At 39.9% G+C, this 7,888-nt stretch overlaps 1 pseudogene; it reads right to left on the bottom strand.

Annotated features, from left to right (window-relative positions):
* Positions 1–1,162: 1,162 nt before the first annotated feature.
* On the bottom strand, positions 1,163–2,200 carry LOC141824714 (uncharacterized; annotated as a pseudogene).
* Between the last annotated feature and the right edge of the window lie 5,688 nt (positions 2,201–7,888).

Here is a 7,888-nt window from a genome sequence, read left to right as displayed (position 1 = left end):
TGCGTGGCAACGGATATTTGTTCTTCACTGTTACCGCATTCAACTGACGGTAATCAATACATAATCGCATAGATCCATCCTTCTTCTTCACAAATAGGACTGGGGCTCCCCATGGTGAAACACTCGGACGAATGAAACCCCGGTCCAATAATTCCTGTAGCTGGACTTTAAGTTCCTCCAGCTCTTTCGGTGTCATCCGATATGGAGCCTTAGACACGGGTGTCGTGCCTGGAATCACCTCAATAGTGAACTGGACTTGCCTCTGAGGTGGCAAGCCAGGAAGCTCGTCCGGAAAAACATCCTGATACTCCCGGACAATACGAACATCGGAAGGACAAGAAGTACCGTCTTCCTCTGTTTGCTTCAGAAACAGTAGATAACCTCGACAACCACTGTCTAACATCCTCTGAGCCTGAATAGCCGAGATGATAGATAATCCATCACTCTGAGTGCCAACGAATTCCCAAGCGGGTTGATCCGGAGGTCGGAAGGTAACCACTCTCGCTCGGCAATCTACTGTAGCATGGTAAGTGGCCAACCAATCCATACCCAGAATGATATCAAATTCTGCCATATCTAGCACCTGCAGATCCACTGTAAGGGTATGACCGTCGAAATCCAACGGACATCCCCTAATCTGCTGATTTGTAGTCAGCACTTCACCTGAGGGTAAAGATACTGCTAGACTACACAATCTAATCATCGGGATTCTACCAATTTTCCTCAAAAATACTCTAGATATAAAAGAGTGAGAGCTACCAGTATCAATCAAAGTATCTGCATATATGGAATAGACAGAAACCATACCCCTGATGACCGATCCATCGGCCCGCTGCGCATCCTCCCGAGTAATAGCATAGACACGTCCAACCTCTGTACTGGACGGCTGCGCAACCGGCTGAGAGGTAGAAGGCCTCCACTCCGTCGGAATTTGACTCGGAGGAGCTGAAGTCGGAAACTGAGGCTGCTGCGAAGGTAGCATATATGACTGAGGTACGGCTGGTAGATACTACTGAGTAGGATAACGAATCTCTGGACCAGTAGGGTACTGAAATGCTGTCGGTAGAGCTGGATGATCTCTCCCCTGAAGCATATATATCTGTGGCTGGGACGGTAGGGGTCGCTGCTGCTGATGAGCTCTGGTCCTCTGTGTCCTCTGAGATCACTGCTGTGTAGGACGTCCTCCAGAAGATGCAGCATCAGTAGACTCCAGCTGAGCCTTCAGAGTACACTCTCTGACCGTATGACCCGGAAGTTTGCAATAGTAACAGATAGACTGATCCAGTGGGCAATCATCCATCATATGACTATGTGATCCGCAGCGATTACACTTCTTATTCTTATCTTTCTGGCTCGAATATGAAGGTACTACGAAACTGTCCTCTAGACGGCTGTCCAGTCCTCTGTCTCTTCTGAGATGTCGACTGAGAGTCCTGACTCTTCGTCTTACCGCGAGCACTCTGCTTTCCAGTCTCTTTCTCTCGAGATATCTGCTGCTGGGTCAACTCGATAGAAAGTGCTCGGTCTAAGGCCTCTCTGTACAAGTGGATAGAAGACCCGGACATCCTGTCTCGTATATATGCGGAAAGGCCCTGCATAAACTGAACCATCCGATCCTCGTCCTGTGCCACCAGTTGTGGACAAAACTCTGAGAGTTTAGCAAATTCTGTATTATATTCTGTAACAGACCTCTCTCCTTGCTTCAGACTCAAGAACTCTTGGCGGCGTGCCATGCGGAAGGTCGCCGGGAAAAACTCTCTCTCGAATGCCTCTCTGAAAGATGTCCATGTCACCTCCTGCTCTCCAAATACAATCTTCTGAGTCTTCCACCAGGTAAGAGCCTGGTCTCGAAGATGATAAGCAGCCAATCCAACCTTCTCTGCCTCCGTACAAGACATATAATCATAAGGTATCCACCAAGATTCTCCATCCACGATCGAGCCATCCACGGATCAGATCCTCCGTGAAATAGAGTGAAGCGTTCCTTGGCCGACTTGGCCAAGGTCATAATACGACTTCTGTCAGCCGGAGCAGATGTAGGCATAATCGGAGGAATCCCCTGGGCCTGAGAACTCTGCTCTCCGGTAGGTATATTACGGTTTTGATCCCGTATATCCCTCTCCTCCTCGATAATATCTGGCTCCTCTGACCTAACAGGTCGTCTCGGTGGTCGACCTCGTCCTCGGGGTATAGGAGCCATATAATAAGATGGTACCTGATATACAACCAGTATAAATTTTCTAACAAACTAGAGAAATATACCAAAATACTTACAGATTATTGCCTGGAGATCTTTTGCCATGCCATTTCCATCTCACAACCTGGATCGAGTAACTCAAAATCCGATAAACCCGATACGACGACAAAACTCGAAAGAAAACTAAACCCTAAATCCTAAAACTTAATCTACATGATCTAAATACGGATACCAATCGATACAGATAACCCTAAAAATGCAACAAATTCTGAAAAATAATCGTAAAACCATGCTCCTAAAAGACTAAATTAATGCGACAAACAGAATTGTAAACCTATGCTCTGATACCACTAAATTGGTATCAGATAATGCAAAAATGCAGCAAACAGAACGTAAACCTATGCTCTGATACCACTAAATTGTCACGACCCGAGAGATAGCCGTCCGAAAAATTTTGACAGCATCTCCCCAGTATCCATGATAATTCCCTGAATACAAACATATATAAGGCCCACACGGCCTATCCATACTACAAAATATGGATTTATACAACTAAACAAAAGTAAAGGTGACCCACACGACCACTTACACATCCTACACATGCATAGCAAATAGAAATTCTAATTCTACACAACTACTAACGAATAAACTCGAAAGTAACGAAAGTCCTGAAATTATGCATGCGGAAACGTAACAAGTACAACTATGAAATCACAAAATCAGAAACATGCTATAGTTTCAAAAACACCGAAACGAAATCGAAAATCTGATGGTGCAGAAAGTAAACAAACTACACACATAGTACCACAAACATACTACAATACATTCACACACACACAACATATAAATCCTCGTCGTGAGATGGTGTAGCTGGCAGATCTCTGGCATCATCTGTAAGCTCCTACCTGATATCTGGGAAGACAGAAAAATCTCAGGGTCCAAATATGTGAGTACAAATACTCAGTGGGCTTCCATCTCCTAGTTCCTGCAAGACAAACATACAAATATACAAACAATCCTAAGCCTTACCTTGTGGGTCTAACTTCGGATATCTACCGAAATCCTAGGTTATTCTGACGCCTACTGTTCCACTACGGGAACGCGTCCTAACCCACTCCACTTTGGAGAATTTACCTTTGCCAACCAAGTCCTCCTGACTTGTTGGACTTTTGCTCGGATCTGTCCTCAGCTCCTAGGATTTATGCTGCAGTTCGGTTCTCTCTAACCAACCCTAACTTCTGTTGTGACTCGATCCTCCAGATCAGCCCAGACTTCTGCTGCGACTCGGTCACCCAGACCAGCCCAGACTTCTGCTACGACTCGGTCCTCCAGACCAGCCCAAACTTCACCTAGTGCTTCGACTATGCCAAGACTTCCGCCTGATCCTCCAAACCAGGACTTTCCTTTTGCCTAGCCTACAACTAGGACTTTCTCTTGCCTAGCTTCACTTACCAGGACTTCCCTTGCCTGATCGTCTAGATCAGGACTTCCACTGCCTAGTCTAACCGATTAGAACTAGACTGCACTCACTTCCACACATCCAAACATCAAGTCCTATTTGGATCAACCCCTTGGTCAAACTGACCAGACCTAGGTGTATTGTCAAACATCGAAACTCTAGGTAAGATCTTAGTGCATCTTGCACCAACAGTAAAACGGAATGAAAGTAAACAGAAGATTAAACACAATGACACAATCAATTTTTTTACTTGGTTCATAGCCCAAGGCTGCTACTCCAAGGTCCACGGTCTTTGACCGTTTTCGACGGGCAATCCACTATTAGACTTGTTCCTTACAGACACAAGTCGAATGATAAAAATTCAAATGATAACAAGCTTTAAAAGAATTACAAATTTAAACCAAAAATTTGTTACCAACTTGCCGAAGTTGCTTGATCGTCGTCTCCGTGCGATTTCGACGTTGCGGCAGCTTTAGTGTTGCTCGGGGTTGCTCAGGGCGCTGTCGTCTTGACAGAGTGGTCGTATGAGTTATAGAAAATCTTGTACTGAGCCGCTGGTCGAGATCTTTTATACAGTGCTCAGGTCGACTTGACTCAAATTCAAGTCGACTCCAGCTCAGCATAGATCCACCTTCTCCACGACAACTTTGTCCTCAGATCGACTTGAGTCCCTACTCAAGTCGACTATAGTCTGACGTGGAGCTTTCCGATAACTTTTTCTTCTTGCTGTGTTATCTGGTCTTCAAGTCGACTCGAGTACCTCTTCAGGTCGACTCTAGTCCGACGTGGAGGATTTTGAACTACGACGACTTCCATTATGGTTAACCAGATTCAGGTTGACTTAAGTTGCACTCAGGTCGACTCCAACACTGAATTTCTGGAAAACTTCGCTCGGAGTCTAAGTGTTCAATCTCTCCAACCCTGCATTGAAAGTTAGCCAAATAACATGCAAAGATAAAATTGGAGAGTCAGTTCCTAAAATTGTCTCTTGGTCTTAACTTCATATCTCCAGTGAGATCCTGGGTTAGACCGACGCCTAATGTTCCTCTTGGGAATGCGTCCTGATCCACTCCACTTAGGAGAATTTTACCTTGTGCCAATCAAGTCCTCCTGACTTGTTAAACTTTTGCTCGGCTCTATCCTTAGCCCCCAGGATTTGTTGCTGCAGCTCGGTCCTCCTGACCGCCCATACATCACCACGTCCTCCGGTCCTCCTAACCGTACATGACTGAATTTTTGCCATGCCCCTTGGTCCTCCTGACCCTACATGGACTTTTCACCTGGTGCCTTGACTCTACCAAGTCTTCTGCCTAGCCTCACCTAGAACTTAGCTCAAACCTATGCTGCCTGCATACTTAGATTAACAATGTTTGCTCAATAACACACTTAACTTGAACCTAGTGTTATTATCAAAACTAAGGTTCGATAGTCTGGTGCTCCCAACACCAACAATCTCCCCCTTTTTGATTATGGTAACTAAAGTTTCAAGTTAAGTTAAACAATAATTAAGTTCAAACAGTAATTTGATCATTTAACATATATAGAAAAAATATTATGCATGAAGTGTGACACTCACAACTCCCCCTGCTTCAGGACTCCCCCTGAATTTATGTTTAGTTAAAAAATAAGCAGGTTTTTGAAAATAGAGTTTTTAAGTTCTCTCCCCATGAACTTGATATTGCTTAGTTTACACAAACTTAGCAAAAAACTTTCAAGTCCTTTAAAATAAAACTTTTAATTTTTGAAAACTTTCTAAATATTTGAATTTTTTAAAAAAATTGAAAATTTAAGCTTAAGGTCAAAAAATTTACTTAATTTTCAAAATATGTTATTCAAGTTTTTTTGAAAAAAATATTTAAGTTAAAGTCTTTGACTTGAAAACATTTTTGAAACTATATTTTTGAAAACATTTCCCTTGAAAACATTTTTGAATTTGAAAATTTTAATTTAAATACCTTGAATTTTGAAAAATAACTTGAAACTCACAATCTCTCCCCCTTTGACATAATCAAAATAAGACTTAAGGGTTTGAGTCTAAGCTATAATAGATAAAAATAGTTAGACATAAAAAAAAAGTAATCCATGGGGCGCGTGTCCAACTTGGATTTTAGCTGACGACTAAAAAGTTGTAGCTTGACCCAGTTAGTCAAGTTTAAGTATATCATCCCATTGAGCTTGTTGACTTAGGGACACTTAACTTGATCACTGTTTATTAAAGTCTAAGTAAAGGTTTGATGCACAGAATGAGCATCTTGTACTTAGACTAGAATCATATACATCTCACATCAGTCTATGTTTCACAAACACAATCAAGTTATCTAGTGTGCTTTATGAGATGTCCACTTAGATCTATAAGTACATGCTCTCTAGGAGATTGAGTCTAGTCTAAGGCTAAAACATCAATTTCTTACTTTTGAAACAAATAAAATTTTAAAAATAGTTTTTTCAAAATAAAGTTTTAAATTCCTTTTGAAAGAACTATTTAATAATAGATTTAAAATAAATAAATAAAAGTGAATTTTGAAATCAATATTTTACTAGTCTACCAAGCACAATCCTAACTGTCTTCTTAGTATACTAAATTTGGACTCTGGTAGTGATTTAATAAATATATTAGCTAAGTTTGATTTTGACTCGACATAGTCAAGTACAATTTCTCCCTTAGCGACATGATCGTGTATAAAATGGTATTTGACTTTTATATGTTTAGTTCATGAATGGTGTACTGGATTCTTAGTTAAGTTGATTGTACTTATATTATCTATTAATACTTTTGTATTCTTGTATTCTAAATTGTAATCAGTTAATGTGTGCATCATCCAAAGTAATTGAGTAACACATTTACCTAGGGCAATGTATTCTGTCTCAGTTGTAGATAATGCAATACATTGTTGCTTTCTACTACACCAACTAACTAGACAAGAACCCAAGAACTGACATCCACCACTTGTACTTTTGGGGTCTAGTTTGCAGTCAGCGTAATCTGAGTCTGAATATCCTACTAACTCAAAATTAGTGTTTCTAGGGTACCACATTCCAACATTAATTATTCCTTTAATATATCTTAATATTCGCTTAACTGCAGTTAAATGTGATTCTTTAGCATTGGATTGGTATCTAGCATAGATACTTATTGCAAATAATATATCAAGTCGGCTTGTAGTTAGGAAAAGTAGATTCCCTATCATGCTTGTGGTTCATTACATAGTCCTGGTTGTGAGCTACTATTTATAATTTATAAGGAATTGATAACATGATCTTCTGTGTGGCACCACACACTATGTTATCTACAATATAAATTAAATGGACAACTGCATTAACATATATAAAGAATATAAAATATAAATATTTGACCAAAGTGATTCTTATTTCAAAATAGATGTTTATACAAAAGCTAGGCTTAAAGTATACATCCTAACACTAAGTCTCATACTTGATTTCGTTCAAATTGGGCTAGTTCTTCTTGCATTGCTATGATTCAATCAGGATCTGGTAGTGCCTCTTCTATAGTTTTAGGTTTAATTTTAGATCGGGATTCCTATAGGACACCTAAGGTTGGATCACCCAAAATTTGGTCAGGTGGGTGACTAGCTCTAAGTCTTGGTGCCTGAGTTATTTCAAGTTCGTTTAGGTTTGGGTCAGGGTCAGACCTATCTTCAGTGTCATTATTTTTAATATTTAATTCTTCATCATCTTGATTATTGAGTTGAATATTATTATCTTGATTATTGAATTGAATATTATTATCTTGATATATTATTGAATTGAATATTATTATCTTGATTAGCTTGATTACTTAGTGTATTTTCTTCGTCAAATATTACATTGGTTGTTTCTTCGACTTTTAGGGTTTCTTTGTTATATACCCTATATGCCCTACTTGTTGTTGAATAACCTAGGAAGATCCCTGGACATGTTTTGGATGTAAATTTTTCTAGGTAATCTTTTGTGTTAAGTATATGAACTTTACATCCAAATACTTTGAGATAATTTAAATTAGGTATTTTATTATTAAAGATTTCATAAGCAGTTTTATTATGTCTTTTATTTATTAAGATTCTATTTTGGATGTAACAGGCTGTGCTTATTGCCTCAGCCCAAAATTTATTAGTTAATCTATATTCATTTAACATGGTTCTAGCGGCTTCTTGTAGGGTTCGATTTTTACGTTCAACTATCTCATTTTGTTGTGGGGTTCTAGGGCAAGAAAATTCATGGTGGTATCCGTTGTC

This window comes from Curcuma longa, chromosome 1, assembly GCF_044706935.1.
Source record: "Curcuma longa cultivar G26 ecotype Majalengka, Jawa Barat chromosome 1, ITB_CL_G26_1.1, whole genome shotgun sequence".
Classification (NCBI taxonomy): Eukaryota; Viridiplantae; Streptophyta; class Magnoliopsida; order Zingiberales; family Zingiberaceae; genus Curcuma; species Curcuma longa.
The sequence above is the reverse complement of the archived record's forward strand: the minus strand, read 5'-3'. Positions and strand labels throughout refer to the sequence as shown.